Below are 20,025 nucleotides of genomic sequence, written 5' to 3'. Positions count from 1 at the left end.
GGGAAGGATAGGAAGGTGTTGAAAGATCTTCACTAAAGGAGATAAATCTTCATATTTAGCTTCCATGAAGATCACTCAAGCTCCTTGCAACATAGATTAGAAGTAAGCAGGAGAGGAAATAGGAAAACCAGGGAGACATGACAGAGACTTTGACAAGGGCAGTGGCAGTGGAGGTGGATTTTAGAGGCAAAATTAATAGCACATGAGGACAAACTGGATGTGCGATTTGTTGTAAAGAATAAGGCAAGGATGACTGCCACACTTATGACTTAAGCAAATGCCCAATGAAGCAATTTACTGAGGTGGGGAAGGCTGGGGGGAAAAAGGTAAGAGTACAGTTTTAAACATTTATGTATTCAACAAATATTAATTGAGCACCTACTATGTTCCACACGGGTTAAGCCTGAGATGCTTCTAAAGGTCTAAGTGCTGATGGTGCCACCTAATAGACTAGTCTGGGGTAGGTCAGAGTACAGCATTAGCAAGAAAAGAAATCTAACAATGAACAGGACATGCAGACAGACTGAATGTCAGCAAGGAAGCACAGACATCCAGGATGTCTCCAAGAGAAATTAGGTAGACAGCCAATCATGTTTCTAAGGTAGGGGAATGGTTTAGGGATGGGGAAGAAAAGAATCAAGAGTTCAATCTTAGACATGTTCAGTCTGAGATACTTCTGAAACCTCCAAGTGTCTGTAAAAGGGAATGACTGGTCATGTGGATTGAGAAATCACAAGAGAGAAAGGCAGAAATCAATTGCACTGTATTTGACATAAAAATGAGATTTACAGCCAAGGGAACACAGGAGAACACCCAGGAAGAGAGGGAGTATGGAAAAAAATAATTACTGAAAAAAATTTTATTCACAATAGCAACAAGAATCCTGAAGTACCTAGAAATAATTCAAAGACTAAAATGTATGGATTGTTTTGAGAAAAAATTTCAAAACTTCAGTGAAAGTATAAAAGAATGCATGAATAAATAGAAGGAAAAATTGTGCATAGATAGAAAAAAACTTTATCATAAAGATGTAAACTTTTCCAAAGTGAGTTCAGAACTTCATGCATTTCTTACTAAAATCACCAACAGTCTTTTGTGGCATGTGATGATCTGATTCGATGGAAGGGCAAAGGACCAACAATCAAAGGACTAAGAAAATTCTGGGGCCGGGCGCGGTGGCTCACACCTGTAATCCCAGCACTTTGGGAGGCTGATGCGGGCAGATCACGAGGTCAGGAGATCAAGACCATCCTGACTAACACAGTGAAACCCTGTCTCTACTAAAAATACAAAAAATTAGCCGGGCGTGGTGGCTGGCACCTGTAGTTCCAGCTACTCAGGAGGCTGAGGCAGAAGAATGGTGTGAACCTGGGATATGGGGCTTGCAGTGAGCAGAGATCACACCACTGCACTCCAGCCTGGGCGACAGAATGAGACTCCATCTCAAAAAAAAAAAAAAAAAAAGAAAGAAAATTCTGAAAAGAATGACAGGACTTTTCATACCCAGATATCCAAACACATTACTAAGCAATAGTAATTAAAATAGTGTGGCATTGCCCAGAAATAGACAAATGGAACAGTTCTATTCAAAAATAGAAACACAACCATATTAACAAGAGAACTTGATATATGATAGGGATGTTATTATAAATTGGTAGGGGGCAGATAGATTCTTCAACAAATAATGTTGATAAAATTAACTTGCAAGGAAAAGTGATTATATCAAAATTAAAAACTACAGGCTGGGCATGGTAGCTCATGCCTGTAATCCCAGTATTTTGGGAGGCTGAGGCAGAATCATTTGAGGTCCAAGATGGAGTTCGAGACCAGCCTGGGCAACATAGCAAGACTATCCCTACATTTTTTTTTTTAATTAGCTGGGCATGATGTCACATGCCTGTAGTCCCAGCTACTCAGAAGGCTGAGATGAAAGGATCTCTTGAGCCTGGGAGTTGGAGGTTGCAGTGAGCTATGATCACACCACTGCACTCTAGCCTGGGCAGCAAAGCCAGACCCTGTCTCTAAAAACAGAAGTTAAAAAAAAAAAAAAAAGCTACTGTACATCAAAAGACACAATAAACATAGTCAAAAGTTAAGGAACACTGGGAGAATGCAACACATATAATATACAAATAATTCCTATGCAGAATATTTAAAGAACTCGTACAAATCATTAAGAAAAAACAACCCGAAAGAAAATTGGGCAAATCATACGAAAATGCAGTTTACAGAGGAGGAAGTCATGGATGACCCATAAGCATATAAAAATACATTCAAACTCACCAATTATCAAAAAGACACAGGTTATAACAATTGATACCATTCTACAAGAATCAGATGGGTAGAAGTTAAATAGCCTGACATTAACTTAAGAGAGTCTGTAGACAAACAGGAACTCTCACACATAGTTGGTGAAGAGCCACTTTGGAGGGTAAGCTGGAAGTATAGTATGAACTTCCATACTATACACTACACATATACTATACATATGTATAGTAGCATGGATCACAACACAGGGAGCATTTTTATTTATTTTATTTTATTTAATAGAGTCGGGAAATGGATGGACTACCCTAAAAAAAGACAAGAAGAAATTAGAACAAATACCCTGAAAAAAATTACAATAGCAAACACGTGGAATGAGATACAAACCAGGCACTGTTCAAGGGCTTTACGTATTTAACTTATTTCATCCTCATAACCTCATAATAGCCCCGTTTTGCAAATGAGAGAGTCAGAGAAGTCAGATAACTCAACCAAGATCACAGAGCTAGTAAATGGAGTCCCAGGACCCCAACCAAGGTAAACTAGAATGTATGCCTAACCCTGACACCACACTCCTTCTAACACAGCAAACTTGAACAGGAGGAAAGCAAATCATAGAGACTCTTTTATAAACTAAAAAGATTATTTTATACAACTTGAGGTTACAAGTTAAAAGACCAGTGCTTGTATAGAAGAAAATATTCCAACATATAAACGTATGAAGTTTTAGTAACCAGGATGTTTACATTAAAAACAAACTATAAATTTTTTAAAAAAGTAGACAAACAGGGAAATAATAGAAAAAGAGGTATCTTTTATAGCTAGCAATCATATTACAAATATTCTTAACTATGTAGTACTCAGAGAAAGGCAAAGGACAGTAAGGAAGCATCGTTTGTGTCCATCCTGATTGATCCTCAAAAACAGGGGAAATGACGTCAGGTAGGGGGAAAGCAGCCAATCAGAGGCACTGGCGAGGGAGGTGGGTCCATTCAACCACCATTGACTGGACTCGCACTTGGTGAGAGGAACGCCCACAGGCCGGTGAGCCCCAGGCTGTCCGAAAGAACCCATGATTTCCTGCAAGTGAGGAGTGCACACGGGTGCTTCTACAAGAGCTATTTTGGAATAATAACTGGGGGTCCAAAGATTCCATTACCGGTCCAGGTTTTCACATATGCCTAACCACAGCCTTCCAAAAACTGCTCAGCCCCAACTCCTTAGCTGTGATAAAAATTATCCATGTTTCCCGAAGAGTAATTTCATTCCACATTCACCAGCTCCCGTAGAGACCTTAGTCTCTAAAACCTTGCTAATCCTCTCAGGCCAGAGGCTGACGACCCTTTCTTCTGAGTGTAGATTTACACAGTAAAAAACAATGGCTTCTGTGTTCATCAGTCCACAGCAGCAAAAACACAAAAATGTAGGACCCCAAGGTTGGCTGTAACTACTACATGCTGTCTCTAAGGATGTCATTATCTGTCTGTCCTTGTTTATCCATTAGTCTCCGTGACAACTATTATGTTTACAAATTAGTACAATAAATGTTGAACAGTAGATTGTTGGTGACAAACCAGTGCCAGGTAATGGAAAATTTCATACACATATTTATTTGGAATCTGGGTGCTTTTCCACAGAAAGCAGCAAGATGTCAAAATCTAATACTGTTGTGGGGACCTTCCAAGACTATGAAAAAATGAAAACATAAGAGAGTCCTTAATTATTTTGAAGGCCCATGTGGGGACACAAAACAAAGCCATGTTAAATGCCCTCATTGTTTTGCTTTGTTTTAGGCAACAAGGACAAACTAATGTGGTCGAAGAACCACACTGCCCACCTGCAACTATCTCATAAAGTTGTGCAAAAGTCCTTTCTGATGAACAAACTCTACCTGCTTCCAGCTATTCTAAGGGAAAGGAAAGGGTGTGACCTACGGTTGTTATCTTTAGCACACAGATAATTTATTTAGCAATTATTTCAGGAGTAAAACCTTCACTTATTGTAGTGGGGCCAGATAAACATTCAAGAAGTGCAGTAGTTTTCTGAATGTTATGTAAATAACATGATACCCTTCAGTTTCTTGTATCTAAAATTATACAATACATGGTTTTAGTTTATGGACACTCAAATTTACCCTGGAATTGTATGTGGATGAATATTCCCACAATTTTCTACAGGCCAAGGGGACAGGCGGGCCCAGCTGGTCTCTCCATTTATCTGCTGGCTGGCCCTGACTCTAGACTCACTTTCCCCTTATCTATCCTCCACGTTGCCACAGAGATGATGTGAAATTGATTATATCTGTCCCTACTCAAAAACTTTAAGGGTCGCCTCAGTTACAGAACCAAGTCCTTGTTTCTCAATTAATACGGCACATAGACCCCTCAGGGTTTGGTCTCTGTCCTTCACCTCCCACACCATTTCTTGCTGGTACAGGCCAGAAGCATTATCCTGTGATCAGAAGATGGACCTTTCCCTGGAATGCCTTTTCCCTATCATGTCTGTGTGGTAAATACCTATTCATCCTTAACAACCCAGCTGAGGTCTTACCTCATCAGGATTTGATCCCCCAAAAAGATTTGTCCCTCTCTGGGCTATCTTTATAACTTGTACATACTTCTATTTGTGGACTATCTTATAATAATGTGGCTATATGTCTGTGATCTCAGCGTGAGCTCTTTGAGGACAGAGTTTCTGTCTGAATCCTCAGGGTTCTGTTTCACCATCCACTTAATGAACGAACGTTGACACTGATTGGGTTGAAAGTGTCTTAAAATTCCCCAGGTGCTTCTGTCCCCTGGGATGTTATGTAGGACTCGGGCTGCTTTTGTCAGGTTCTCAGCAAGGGTAGTTTAAAAAATTAAGGTTTTAGCATAAAATTGTCTCTCCATAGAAAGCATTATAATTTCAAAGTGTACTAGGTTTTACAATTATTTGCCTTTCTTAATCCAGTGTTTGTGGTGTAAGAAATAAGGAAATAAGGATGATTTGTTTCTCCCTATGAAAATGATGGGATTTTGAATGTACACATATGTAGGTAAAACAAATTCTCTTATAATTTTTTCCTGAATGATGGGGAAGACAACCAATCTCCCAAATTGTATTGTTTTATAGAAAAACCTAAATGATCTGTGGTCATAGCAGGGGACTTAAGAAGAGAACTCAGATTATCTGATGGGCTAATGTATTGCTCCACCTACAACTAGTGAGTGGTGATAGCTACTAAGCTGCCTTGGGTTTTCCAGGGGTTCCATTCTTTGAGAGACAAAGAAGAGACCAAGCTGGAGACACAAGCTGAAATAAGCACTAGATTGCTGACCACCCTATTCCCAAATTTTGTGTCCAAGACCATCATCTGAGTCACACAATAGCAATTACACTGGTAGACTTCCTCAGCTGAGTGAAATGCCACTTATCTCTGTTCCATTTTGCAATCTCTATGCCTCCATCTTTATATTTACCATGTTATATTAAAACCATTCATTCATTCAAAAAAGCAGTCACTGAGTACACATGATGAGCCAAACATAATGTTAGCCCCTGACAATATGACAATGAACAAAGACAATGAACAATGATCTCAGGAGTGCACATTCTAGCAAGGAGGACACACATTAAACAAGTACTATCTTTAGAAGTAATTGTTTAGAGTCTTGACTAGCGCCTTGAAGGAAAAGTACAGGTGGCAATGAGTCCACATAGTTGAGGATCTTAACTAGGATAATAGGTCAGGGAAGGCTTCTTGGAGGGTAGGAGCTGAAGAGTGAGTCAATGTTATTGCAGCAGAGAAAGGAGTAGGCCGAGAGTGTTTGGGACAGAAGGCTCTGAGTTGGGGTTGGGGAGGTATATTTGAGGACTTAGGACAAGGCCAGTGCGGCTGTAACAATGTATATAAGAAGGAGTGGAGCAGGATGGGCTGCAGAGGAAATCAGAGGCTGAGCTGTGAACTGACATGCTAGGTAGATCAAAAAATACTATAAGGGAGGGAAATCCTTAATATACTGAAGGATATTAAAGTAGAAATATGTCATAGTCAGAGCTGCTTTTTTTTTATTTTTTTGAGACAGACTGTCGCTCTGTTGCCCAGGCTGGAGTGCAGTGGCGCGATCTCTGCTCACTGCAAGCTCCACCTCCTGGGTTCACGCCATTCTCCTGCCTCAGCCTCCCAAGTAGGTGGGACTACAGGTGTCTGCCACCACGCCCGGCTAATTTTTTTGTATTTTTAGTAGAGACGGGGTTTCACCATGTTTGCCAGGATGGTCTTGATCTCATGACCTCATGATCTGCCTACCTCGGCCTCCCAAAGTGCTGGGATTACAGGCATGAGCCACCGTGCCCGACCCAGAGGTGCGTTTTTGTAAGATCACTTCCATAGCTTTGAGGAAAATTGTTTTCATGGGCAAAGCCCATTCCAGGAGGCCATGTGATTAATGAAGGTGGTGACAAAATATTCCAAGAGTAGAATTAACAAGACTTGGTAATTCGTTGCACATAAGAAGTGGTAATGAGGAGGAGTCAAGGGTATATCCAAGGTGTGTCGTTTGAGCAACTAGATGGGTGTTGGAAGTATCTACTAGAGAAAAAGAAGGTTTGGGCGAAAAACAGAAGCATGAGTTCACTTTTAATGTATTCAAGTTGAGGTGTTTGAAGGCTTCTAGATGAAGATGTCATGTGAATAGTTCAGAGAAGAAGTTGGCTCAAGATAGAATTTGAAAGTTGTTGGAGTATAGGTAGCAATTGAAGCCATGAGAGTGGAAGGGATTGCTTTGATGGCTGAATGAGAGAGGTAGAAGAGAAACTAGGAGCATGTGACATCATGGGAATCAAAGGGAAAAAGTATTTCAAAAGACAGAATGCTCAACTTTGTAGAATGATTCTGAGAGGTGGCATGATATGAGGACTACACGAGTACATTTGATTAAGTGGTAAGAAAATAATTGGTGGCTTTAGCAAGAGTTGATTCCATGGAGTTGTTGAAACAGAAGTTGAATTTGAGGGTTTATGGAGGGAATAGTGACTAAAGATAGAAAGAGAAACTATAGGCAACTCAGCCCAGAAATTTGAGAACAGTGGGAGAGAAGTAGCTAGAGAATCACGTGGTTTGCAAAGGGTTCTTTGTGGGGGCAGAGGGAGATGTTTGGCTGGTTTGTTGAGCTGTTTGTAGTAATGAGATAAATTGGACCATGCATAAGTGCTAATGGGAAGTAGAGAGGAAGAAATAGAAATAATATCAAAAAAGAGAGGAAATAATTAATATTCTTGAGAAAAACCTGAGGAGCTAGAGTGCAGAGCACATGCAAAATGGTTGGTCTTTGTTAGAAGAGAGAAGACTTTTGACAGTATGAAGTCTCCGTCTAATAGTTTCCATTTTTCCAGTGAAATGGAAAGATGCTGAGAATAAGAGAGTTTGAGGCTTGAGAGGAATAGAATGGGTTTAAGAGAGATTTTGTAGAAATTAGACCAGTCAGTTTTGAGAGTCTAGTTGAGGTCACTGACCATTAATTTGCAGAAATACAAATCTGCTCCACTCTGTTTTTCTTTAGTTTTTCTTAGCAGCCTGGGTGTAGACATAGAGGAGATGGATAGGTTCACCCTGGGGTGGAATTCGCCAGACAATTTTCAAGAGAAGAATTGAAGTAATGGATCTTAGAATCTATCAGTAATGTGAAGAAAATAGAAGGTAGAAAAAGGTGATAGATGAATGGATAGGTAAATGAATGGGAGGTGAAAGGGCAAGTCAACTAGAAGCACCTAGTGAAAGAAGACTTGTAATGGGATATATATAACAAATGAAAAGAAAGGAAGTTGTGAATGAGATGCTAGACGTTTGCACTGTTTGGTTGATGGAGTAGTTTGAGGTACTGACAATGGTCACAGAATGACAATAGATGGATGAGCAGAGTGGATAATTCACTGGAGTGGTGAATACTTCATTCAAGTAAATAGTAAAGTCACCTAAGTGGAGAGGGAGTGGGCAGCCCAGTAAAAAACCATCAGCGAAGGAGGAGATGTGACTTGGAGGCCCGGTGAAGGCTGCCACAGGAATGGAGCACAAGCTTCAAATTGCAGAGGTTTAACTAGAGGGTGAAGGCACAGTGGCCTAAGGTGGCAGTGGGGAAGACACTGACCCCCCTCTCAAACCTGGAGCTACCTGGAGTGTAAAGTGGCCGCCATTTGAGAGGCTAACAGATAAAGCCTTGTTCTCAGAGAACTGGCTAGATTCAGTTAACACAAAAAGATGGAAGGGCTCTCCTGCAGAAAGTTTGGGAATATAAAGGAAGGAAGTCTGTTTATCAGAGAATGGCTGTTCCGCTGTGCATGATATGTGGGTTTGCCAAGCACAGACACATGGTGGCTTGGGTCATAGTCCCTCTGGGGTAGAGAAAATTTTTTTTTATATTTCTGCTCCCAGAACCTAGAATAGGGTGAGCCATGTGGACATACTAAAGAAGTGTTTAACTCTTACTGAAAATTTGATTGCTCATTCTTTTGCTGATTCTGCATTCTATTGTGACATTCTGAATACTAGTCATCATTATGCAAAAATTTAGATGCAGATCCAAAAGGCTATAAGAGATTCATTTGTACCTGTATTTTCATCCGTACACATCTGCTGATTGGATCTCTGTTATGAGCTTGTCTTGGTATCATTTGCTTCTTTTTTTTTTTCCTAAAAGTGAAGCAGTAGAATATGCTCTGGTTAATATAGTGTTTTGGTTTCTCAGGTTGCAGTTAATTCAAGTGTGTTATACATGGAGCTTCACTCTCATAATCCTAGGGAGGATTATGACGTTTGATCTAGATGCCATCTGCCAGCTGAGGGATGGGGGAAAGATACAGTCACAAAATCACGTGTAAACTTTTAATAACCGCCTTAACATTATACAGAAAAAAAAAAGCTATATGTCCAGTTAATTCACTGTCATTATATAGAAAATCTGTAGTTCTTTTTTTCATATCTCCCAGTAAATTTGAGCTTTACAAGCCGAATTTTTGCTTATAAACTTGATAAATGAAATTCCAGAGTCTGGCTCTAAAAATATAAATCTTTACAATCAAATAAATCATCCCAAGAAAGGAGCTTAAGGAATATCCTCCTCCTTTTCTACGGCTCTCAAAGAAGAGATGTGTTCTTTGAGCTGTATATCACATGAAAAAATCTAATTTGATAAAGCATTAAATTGAGAACTTCCAGAGGATATTAATATTGTTTTCATATGAAATATGGAAGTTCACATGTATTCATAACCTTTGGTCCCATTCCTTATTAATACATATCAGATCTCAGAAGGGCTATCTGAAAAAAAAAAAAAAAAAGGTCTTATAAGATTATAAAGATTCTAGACACAAAAATAGCTTCCAAAAGAACCTTGTAAATTCTAGTTGGTTCTCTTAGTTGATCATTTTTATTCTAGTAATAAGGATGTAATTGAAAACTTTGTGTAATGAACTATAGAAATCTTTGTAAGAGTTTTAAGTGAAATCAGATAAGGATCACTAGCATGTTTCTTTTCTCCCCTCTGCTTGACAGAATAATTGAAATCCTATGAATCTACAAGCTTTCTTATTTAGAAAAATGATCAGGGCCGTGCGCAGTGGCTCAGGCCTGTAATCCCAACACTTTGGGAGGCCGAGGCGGGTGGATCACAAGGTCAGGAGTTCGAGACCAGCTTGACCAAGATGGTGAATGAAGCCCCGTCTCTACTAAAAATACAAAAATTAGCCAGGCGTGGTGGCAGGCGCCTGTAATCCCAGCTACTCAGGAGGCTGAGGCAGGAGAATTGCTTGAACCCGGGAGGTGAGGGTTGCAGTGAGCTGAGATTGTGCCACTGCACTTTAGCCTGGGTGACAAAGTGAGACTCCATCTCAAGAAAAAAAAAGAAGAAGAAAAAAAAAGAGAAATGATCAGTAGTGATATAGAAGCAAGTATTGAATTTAAACTCCTGCTGAAACAATAAAGCTGAAAAAATATACAGAAGAATTATTCTCAGGCACTGGATGGCAACGATTGCAGGGCTATGATCCTTGAGAGAAAGGAAGCAAAGCAGTTAAACCCCACATTCATCCTGGTTTTTTCTGTGAAGATATTTTTCAATCTGCTGTACAGGGAAAAAAAGAGTCCAAGGAGAGACAGAAAGAAACAGAGGTAGGAGTTAGGGGATGCTAAGGCCGTGGGAATCTGGAAGGGTGGAGGGGAGAATAACAGACAATAGGGAACCACTGGGAAAATATACAGTCATGTGTTGCTTAATGACAGGGCTAAATCCTGAGAACTGAGTCAACAGGCAATTTTGTCATTGCACAAACATCATAGATGCTTTAACCTGCTACACACCTAGACTATATGGTATAGCCTATTGCTCCCAGGCTACAAACCTGCACAGTATGTAACTGTACTGAATACTGTAGGCAACTGTAACACAATAGTAATTTAAGTATTTGCATATTGAAACATATCTAAAATAGAAAATGTACAGTAAAATACAATATGAAAGATTTAAAATGGTACAGCTATATAGGGCACTTACCATGAATGGAGCTTGCAGACCCAAAAGTTGCTCTGGGTGAATCAGTAAATGAGTGGTGAGTAAATGTGAAGGCCTAGGACATTACAGTGTACCACCATAGACTTTATAAATGCTATATACTTAGGCTACACTAGAATTATTTTTTAAATTTTTTCTTTCTTCAAAAATAAATGTTAGCTTACTGTAACATTTTACTTTATAAACTTACATTTTCTTAAGTTTTTGACTCTTTTGTAATAACACTTAGCTTAAAACCCATTATATAGCTATAGAAAAGTATTTTGTCTTTATATTCTTATTCTATAAGCTTTTTTCTATTTTTAAATTTTTTAATTTTTTACTGTTTAAACTTTTTTCTTAAAAACTAAGATGCAAACAGACACATTAGCTTAGGCCTACACAGGGTCAAGATAGTCAATATCACTGTCTTCTACCTCCACCTCTCATCCCACTGGAAGTTCTTCAGGGACTATAACACACATGGAGCTGTCATCTCCTATGACAACAATGTCTTCTTCTGGAACACCTCATGAAGAACTTGCCTGAGGCTGTTTTACAGCTACCTTTTTTTTAATACAAGTAGAAGGAGCACACTCTAAAATAACAATAAAAAGTGTATTATAATAAATACATAAACTAGTAACATATTCATTTATCAGCATTACCAAGTATTATGTACTGTACATAATTGTATGTGCTGTACTTTTATACAATTGGCAGCACAGTAGATTTGTTTACACCAGCATTACCACAAACAGATGAGTAATGTGTTGTGCTATGATGTTATGACAGCCATGGCATCACTAGATGACACGAATTTTTCAGCTCCATTATAATCTTATGGGACCACCACTGTCATTGACCAAAACATTGTTATGCAGTGCATGACTGTATATAATTTCTCTCAGATCCTTGGCCAAATCCAAAGTTGCACAATTGCAGGGTGAAACTGTGGGAAGCCCCTTAAAAAATTTTGCTAAGAGGCTGTTAACCAAGCAGAAATATCTGAATTCACATATTAATGAGGGATACTGTGAGACCTTGGTGAACATCCCAATCTTTCAGTTGAGACCCCAGAAAGCTCTCACCCTAGAATAGGGACAACTCATAGAAGTAAATGCAAAGATAAAATAGGTCTGACCTAGCAAGGCCTAAAACCAAGACTTGACTGGGTCAGAGTGACTCTGGTAATTTAACATAATCCAGAACCTCTACAATCTATTATCCACAATGTCCAGCATAAATAAGAATTACCAGACACCTAAAGAAACAGGAAAACGATACCAAATTTTTTTAATGGTCAATGGAAGCAGACCCAGAGATTATCATTATTGATATGTTAAAATAGAGAAAAGATAAGCATAATGTATGACAAAATGAGGCTTTTCCATAAAGAATAAGAATTTTTTTAAAAAATCAGACAAAATAAATCAATCACAATGTGGGGAAGCAGAGGGAATCCAAGATGAAATGCAGGCTGTGAATAATGAAACTGACTACAATAAATAAATCAAATGAAATGAATCACATAACCACACTGAAGGGAAGGGGGTAAGAAAGGATATGGCTGAAGTAACTTTGAAAAATAGTGTAGATAATCCTACAATAGTAGAATTAAGCAAATAAATACATTATAGATAATGAGAATCCAGTTTCTTACTATCCAAAGAATGAAGTCACAAAAAAGGAAAGGAAGAAGGCTAGAATGAAACTTGTGCTGCTAGATTGGAGTCAGAAATACAGAAATAAATATAGGTGTGTGCATATGTAAGTTAGTATACACACACAGATTTCCTAGCTCTGTCTGCTGAGAAGCTTTAGAAGAAGTAACACCCCAATAGCAAGAAATACACCAGATATGGTTTGGCTTTGTATCCCCACCAAATCTCATGTTAAAATGCAATCCCCAGAGTTGGAGATGGACCCTGGTGGGAGGCTATTGGATCATGGTGTCTCATGAATGGTTTAGCATCATCCCCCTTGGTACTGTCCTCACGATAGTGAGTTCTCATGGTATCTGGTTGCTTAAAAGTGTGCAGCACCTCCTCCCTCTCTCTCTCTCTCCTGCTCCCACCATCTGAGATGTCTCACTTCCCCTTTGCCTTCTGTGATGATTGGAAGCTTCCTGAGGCCTCCCCAGAAACAGAAGCTGCTATGCTTCCTGTACAGCCTGCAAAACCATAAGCCAACTAAGCTTCTTTTTTCTATAAATTACTCAGTGTCAGATATTTCTTTATAGCAATGTAAGAATGAACTGATACAACAAGTAATAACCAAATTTTGTTTTTTAATTATCATCAGTGTACTAGGCTACACTGGTAAAGTGTCCAATAAAAGGAACCATGGCTCATTAAAGAGGTGATTGATTTGAGACTGAGACAGAGAAAATAGAAGTTTATCCTGGAAAAAATTGTGATGTCAGAAAATGCTCAGAGAGGTTGGCAACATGTGAAAAAGGCACAGGAGCTAACCTAAAAGAGCTCCTACCAAAGTTATTTGAGCAAGAAGGTAAATAAGAATAGTATTGGATTATAAACCAAGGAATAAAATAAATATTGTTGGGCTTATACTGATATAAATAAATAACTGAATAAATAAATAAATGGAGTAGAAGAGATAATCTTCCTTAAAGAATCATTCCAATTAATAAATGTAGAAGTAATGAGAGAAATAGAAAATCACTATTAGAGTACCACAATAATAATTTCTGCAAGCATCATTGACTAATGGATGCTAAAATTAGTAGGTGAAAGTGTAAGAGAAACACAATATTTGTATCATCTCAAAATATTCCCCCAAGAAATATTTACTAATTAAAAAGAAAAGAATAATCACTTTAAAGTGGAGAAATCTGGGAAGTATCCTCTCAGCCAAATGATCAAGGTTAACATCACCAGTAATAAGACAGATCATCCTCGTTTATTCTCTGATATGAGAAGCACACATCATCCCTGTGTAATTCTTTTCAATAATATATAACTTCAACCTAATCATGAGAAGACTTCAGAAAAATTCAAATTGAAGGACACTATATATAACTTTTCAATGTTTTTAAAAAGTCTAAAGGTCATGAAAGACAAGGAAAAACTGAGGAATTGTCACAGGTTAGAGAAAATTAAAGAGACCTGATAACTAAATGCAATGCAAGATCCTGGATTAGTACCTGACAGAAATAGGACTTTAGTGGTAAAACTTGTAAAATATGATTAGAGTCTACAGTTAATTAATAATGTATCAATGTTAATTTATTAGTTTTATTAGTTGTGCTACACAGTTACATAAGATGTTAACATTAAAGAAAGCAATGTAAAGGGCACACTGCATGTATTTGCAACGTGGGTAATATCCCCTCCAAGAAGTAAAAACTGGATCTTGAGGGGAGGCAAAAAAACCTTACTTGTTTTATTTTATTTTTTTAAATCTCAGACCTATGTGAGAATTCTCACTCTTTTTATGTGCAAAGCACAGATATGTACAATACATAAACAGACATACTATACATATGTAGTATTAAAATTTAATGGATGGGGAGAAGCAATTAGGGAAAAATGGCTTTTTAGAGGGATGATGTGTATAAGTTAGGAGTTCCATGTATAGTCGTCTGCCATATAACAATATTTCAGTCGATGAGGGATCATTTAAACAACAGTGGCCCCAGGAGATTATAATGTTGTATTTTTACTGTATCTTTTCTATGTTTAGACATACAAATATTTACCGTTGTATTAAGTAGCCTGTACCATCTAGGTTTGTGTAAGTACACTCTATGACATTCACACAATGACTAAATCGTCTAATATGTCATTTCTCAGAACGTATCTTTGTTGTTAACCAACACATCACTGTAATTTGAGTCTGTGTTTCATTTAAGTTAATGCCATCCATGTGTTTTTATTACAGTAACTTACATAAACCATCAAGAGCCAGTGATTGGAATTTGAGTAATTTGAGTCAGTGTTTCATTTAAGTTAATGTCATTTATATGTTTTTATTACAATAACTTACATAAACCATCAAGTATCAGTGATTGGAGTAGGAACTCTCAAATCCCTTGTTTGGAGCATTCAGAAAACCAGCCAAGTGAAGAAAAATAGAGCTAAAAATAGAGCTAAAAAACATATTTAGCTCCTGTCTCTCTGTGTTTCAACCATATTCAATTGTCTCAATGCGCTATGGTTCCTTCTACCTTGGACTGGTATTTCCAGAAATACCTCCCCAGCTCACTTTACTTGTGTAACACCTGCCCAAGAATACAAGATTTCAAGTCAAATATGCCTCCCTCAGGGAAAACTTTCTTAGCCAGTCTAGTTTAACTCTCAAGCACCCTTATTACACAACCTTATAGCTTCCTGTGCTGCTTTTCCTTTGTTTTTATGGTGTACAGTGTGTGATGTTTTGATACATATATTCTGTGGGAAATGATCTTATTTTCTGTATTCTTTCTTGATGCTCTGGCATCTGGGGCATTGCTGACCCTGGAGACGCTGCCCCTCCCAGGGCTAGCTGATTCCTAGAGATAGCAATTGCCTCCCCTGTGAGCTGCCATTTATATGCAAATCAACCAATCCAGAACCCAAATTCACTAACTACCTCCTTTATTGAGCTCTTACAAGTTGAACTAATATTCTTCTGCCCTTATCCCTCCAGGACCAGATACCAGACAGCTCCTACGCCTCAGAGCCCCATGAAATTATTCAAACTAGCCAATCTTAAGCACGCCTCTCCTGCTTACTCTGCCTAGACCATTTCTCCCAACAAAAACCACAATAAAGGCTCTCACCCATGCTTTTTCACCCTCACTCCTTCTGACTCCTGACCTAAGACCTTGGCGCTTCCCCATGTGGCCAGGTGGCCCTTCCCCATGTTCCCCCTCCTCCTGGGAGTGATGGGTAAAACACTGTCTTTTCAATGGCAACTATCTCCTGATCTGGTTGGCCTCACCATACCTGAACAAAAATAAAATCAGAAGTACCTTTTAAAACGAAGATTCCTTAACCACCCAGAGCACAGCTGACACCAGGTATTTACCTAATGCTTTAAGGGTGACAGAAGCAACAGAAGCCAGAGTGGCCTGCACAGTTATTATAAGAAGTCACTCTTGGAGCACACATGATGGGATCTAATCCCAGGGGCCCAGTCCAGCCCCGCAGATTTCCAGGTTGTGGAAAGCAGCTTAACCCCTATCCACAAGACTCTCTGGCCTCCCAACCCTTCCATGTCCTGGCCCCCAATAATTTTTTTTTCCTTTTTGAGACAGAGTCCCAGTTTTCTTTTCGAGACAGTCACCCAGGCTCGAGTGCAGTGGCACGAATATGTCTTCATACTGCCTTGACCTCCCAGGCTTAAATGATCCTCAAGCCTCAGCCTCCTAAGTAGCTGGAACTGTAGGCACGCACCACCACGCTTGGTTAATTTTTGTATTTTTTGTGGAGATGGGGTCTCCCCATGTTGCCCAGGCTGGTCTTAAACTCCTGAGCTCAAGTGATCTGCCTGCCTCAGCCTCCCAAAGTGCTAGGATTACAGGTATGAGCCACCATGCCTGGCCAGTGGCCCCCAATTTTTTGGCTGAGTGAGAGAAGGGGGCCCTCATTTTTCACTCCAGGATGGTCCATCATGGGAATATCCTTTGAGTAGTCTTTTAAGTAGAAAACACTTTATCAAACTACAGAGTGACTTTTACGGCCCAGATGAAACAGTCATAATAGCTAATGCTACATTTTCCCAGTAGTTGAGTTCCTCAATATTAAATAGCACTATGTACAGAACCCCAAAATTTTAACCTAATTCGATATTTAGGAGAAAAAAGTTAATCTATGTCATCCAGGGAACAGTACTATTAAAGCCACAATATGTTCACTGTACTACAAAGATCATACAATAGGTTAACCAACTGCCCTGCATTTAAGTTTTTTGTGACTTCAGTGTTTTCTCTGCAAAAAATGAAAACAAAAACAAAAAAATGGATATTTTATATTTGTTAATCTAAGGAATTCATTTTAGTAATTTTCTCAAAGTAAAGGAAGTCTGCTGGGAAGTCAAAGCCTCTATCTCCACAATGATAAAACTGCCAGCCACTTCCAAACAGAGGTTCTCTTACTTACAAAGGAAATGAGAGTTCTGTCTCTACCAGGCACCCAAGGGGTAGGTACTTGAAGTTAACCTTGGTGATTCTGAGGAAACCACCACAAGGTTCTCTATAGTAGTTATAGAAAACCCTTTGGACTTGAAGACACCAGAAGCCCTCATCCACCTGCGTGCAAACATTCTGTGGAGAAATGAACTCTGCTCTGCGCTTGCAGAGGTGGTGGATCTGGTAGCTGAGTCAATGCCTCCACACACCTGTTGCTTCTTGGGAGCGCTGTGGTGTCTATATCTCAGTACATGTTAGATTCCTTCTATGCGTAATTACTAGCTCTCTGGATGTGGCCACTGGGCCATTGTAGCAGGTAATGCAGAGCTGAATGTAAACAAGTGCAGGAGGGGCATGCCGGCATGCCAGAAGAGGAGCTGGGAAAGGACTCATGCCTCATGCCAGAGGAGGAGCTGGAAAAGAACTTGGAATGGTGATGTTCCAGACTTGGGGTTGACAGAGACTGAAATACTAAGAGGAGTTTGGTGTCAGCCCATCATATCCTGGTGTAATTGAATTGTTAAGGTGGAAGGGTCAGCCCAGTGGCCTCCAAAGCAGATGTGCCTACCCCATGGGAGTTCCCAAGATGTTTCACTGAGGTTCAGAAAGATGAGGTGTAAGACTTTTCTTTTGCTGGGTGCAGTGGCTCACGTCTGTAATCCCAGCACTTTGAGAGGCTGAGGCAGGCAGATCACGAGGTCAGGAGATTGAGACCATCCTGGCTAACATGGTGAAACCCGTCTCTACTAAAAATACAAAAAATTAGCTGGGCGTGGTGGCACGAGCCTGCAGTCCCAGGTACTTGGGAGGCTGAGACAGGAGAATCACTTGAACCTGGGAGGCAGAGGTTGCAGTGAGCCACTAGGCTGGTGCACTGCACTCCAGCCTAGTGACAGAGTGAGACTCCATCGCAAAAAAAAAAAAAAGACTTTTCTTTACATATGTGTTATCTACAAAGATAAAAATGAGATTGTTACATTTAACATTTAATGCATGGGTTGATCCTGCCACCCTCATTCAGCACAAGTTAGCTAGCCACGCCCTGAACAATGGACGGTCATCTGGGTGCCTTCACTTGTCCCTTTGCTCTCAGTATACTGAAAATTATTGAAGATTGAGCCTGGTGAGTGGATTTGTTGATTATATCTTCTGGTTTTTAGCTGTTTTAGCTGAACTTATTCTTTCATAAGGAACTAGTGAATAACTTAAGACTTTAAGATCATACTAGTAGTAATATAAGCCCAAATTAATTTTTTAATAGGCAGAGCTAACTCTGCCCCTACTACTAGGAAGATCTTTTTATTAAATTAACAAAGAGGAGGAAAAACTAAATTTGACATTGAACTCAATTACTCTCATTAAAAATACAACTGATATTTTTAGTGAGAACAAATAATTTTATACCATTAATAAAAATTATTTTAAAATATTGCTTAGTTCATTTTCAGCTCATCTTTTTAACTTAAATTTTTGTAACTTTAAAGTAAAGTGTGTGATGTATTAGTAAAAAAGAATAATGCATCTCATCCATAAATTCAATAGGCTTATATCATACTTGAGTTCCGGGCTCTGTCATTCACTAGCTGTGTGTAATCATAGGCTAGTCTCTGGATCTCAATTTTCTTCTCTGTAAAATGTGAATGATAGTTCCTACCTCACAGATTTTGTTGAGAAGACTTGTTTTAAGAATGTCTGGTACAGCTTAAGGATCTCAGAGTTTTGATTCCTGTCCCCATAAGGGGACAGTTTTTAACAGTTTTGGCCAGTTATTTTGCTAGTTGTCCCTCAATATGGGTGTGGTCTGTAGTTCAGTGCTGAGGTGTGAGTACTAGAACATGTAGGAAACGCTTTTGATCAGGAGACTTTTTGCAGCGTTGCCAGAGGTCCGCCTCCTCCACTAGGGCAGACGTCCCCGTCAACCCGCGAAAGGATGCCAGCCAGCCTGGAGTGGCTACCCAGGGAAACTCTACTGAGTTGTATCTGCTTTCAGCAGATGGTTGCACTTAGAAAGGAATTATTATATTTATGAAACTAATATTCAGAGAGCAGTAGACATGACTCCAACATACACAAAGAATCTAAATTGAATACTTCACTTTAAGCCTATAAGATCACATACAGGTCACTGTAATTGCTATTTATAATCCAAGGGCAATACTTACACACTTTTGGTGATTCCTTGGAAATTATCTGTAAAAGCTCTAGATTTTTAATTTTTGGCAATTTGGTGTACAAAGATTTTAGGTACTCATTTAAAATCCTAGTAACTATTAGGTAAACAAGACCTTGAATTTAAAAATTGTATACTCAGATTCAAGTATGAATTTGGATATGTATGATCTAAAATGCAAGCCTATTCCTTTGAAAACTGCATAATTGTGAGAAAACTGCAGACCAAACCCATATTGAGGGACATTTAGCAAAATAACTGGCTTATACTCTCCAAAACTGTGTAGGTCAAAGCTGCCTCAGGTGTGGTTCCAGACTAAAGGAGGCTGAGGGGACAGGACAACAAAAGGTCATGCATGGTTCTCAATTCGCTCCTTGGACAATTGATGAAATCTAGATATCTCTAGATTTAAAAACAGTATTTTCTCAATAGTAATTTTCTAATTTTAATTAATTCCAATTAAAATAAATTTTAATTAATTCCAATTAAAATAAATTTTAATTAATTCCAATTAAAATAAATTTTAATTAAAATTAATTAGATATAAATGTGTATATATACATATACACACATATGTATATATATCTATACATATACACACACATATATGTATATACACACACACATATGTATATATGTATATACACACACACATATGTATATATGTATATACACACACACATATGTATATATGTATATACACACACACATATGTATATATGTATATACACACACACATATGTATATGTGTATATACACACACACATATGTATATGTGTATATACACACACATATGTATATGTGTATATACACACACATGTGTATATGTGTATATACACACACATGTGTATATGTGTATATACACACACATGTGTATATGTGTATATACACACACACATGTGTATATGTATATATATACACACACACATGTG

At 38.7% G+C, this 20,025-nt stretch overlaps 1 protein-coding gene across 4 annotated transcripts in view; it reads right to left on the bottom strand.

Annotated features, from left to right (window-relative positions):
• MOBP (myelin associated oligodendrocyte basic protein) overlaps positions 1–20,025 on the bottom strand; it is a 61,201-nt gene that overhangs the window by 39,490 nt on the left and 1,686 nt on the right. For all 4 annotated transcript variants that reach the window (XM_055381332.2, XM_019024546.4, XM_063703710.1 and 1 more), the window contains exon 2: positions 8,854–8,935. The gene's annotated coding sequence lies outside the window, so the exon portion shown is untranslated. The remainder of the gene's footprint in view (positions 1–8,853; positions 8,936–20,025) is intronic.

The sequence above is a fragment of the Gorilla gorilla genome, chromosome 2 (assembly GCF_029281585.2).
Source record: "Gorilla gorilla gorilla isolate KB3781 chromosome 2, NHGRI_mGorGor1-v2.1_pri, whole genome shotgun sequence".
Lineage (NCBI taxonomy): Eukaryota > Metazoa > Chordata > Mammalia > Primates > Hominidae > Gorilla > Gorilla gorilla.
Note: the sequence above shows the minus strand (reverse complement) of the source record. Positions and strands in the feature narration are given on the sequence as shown.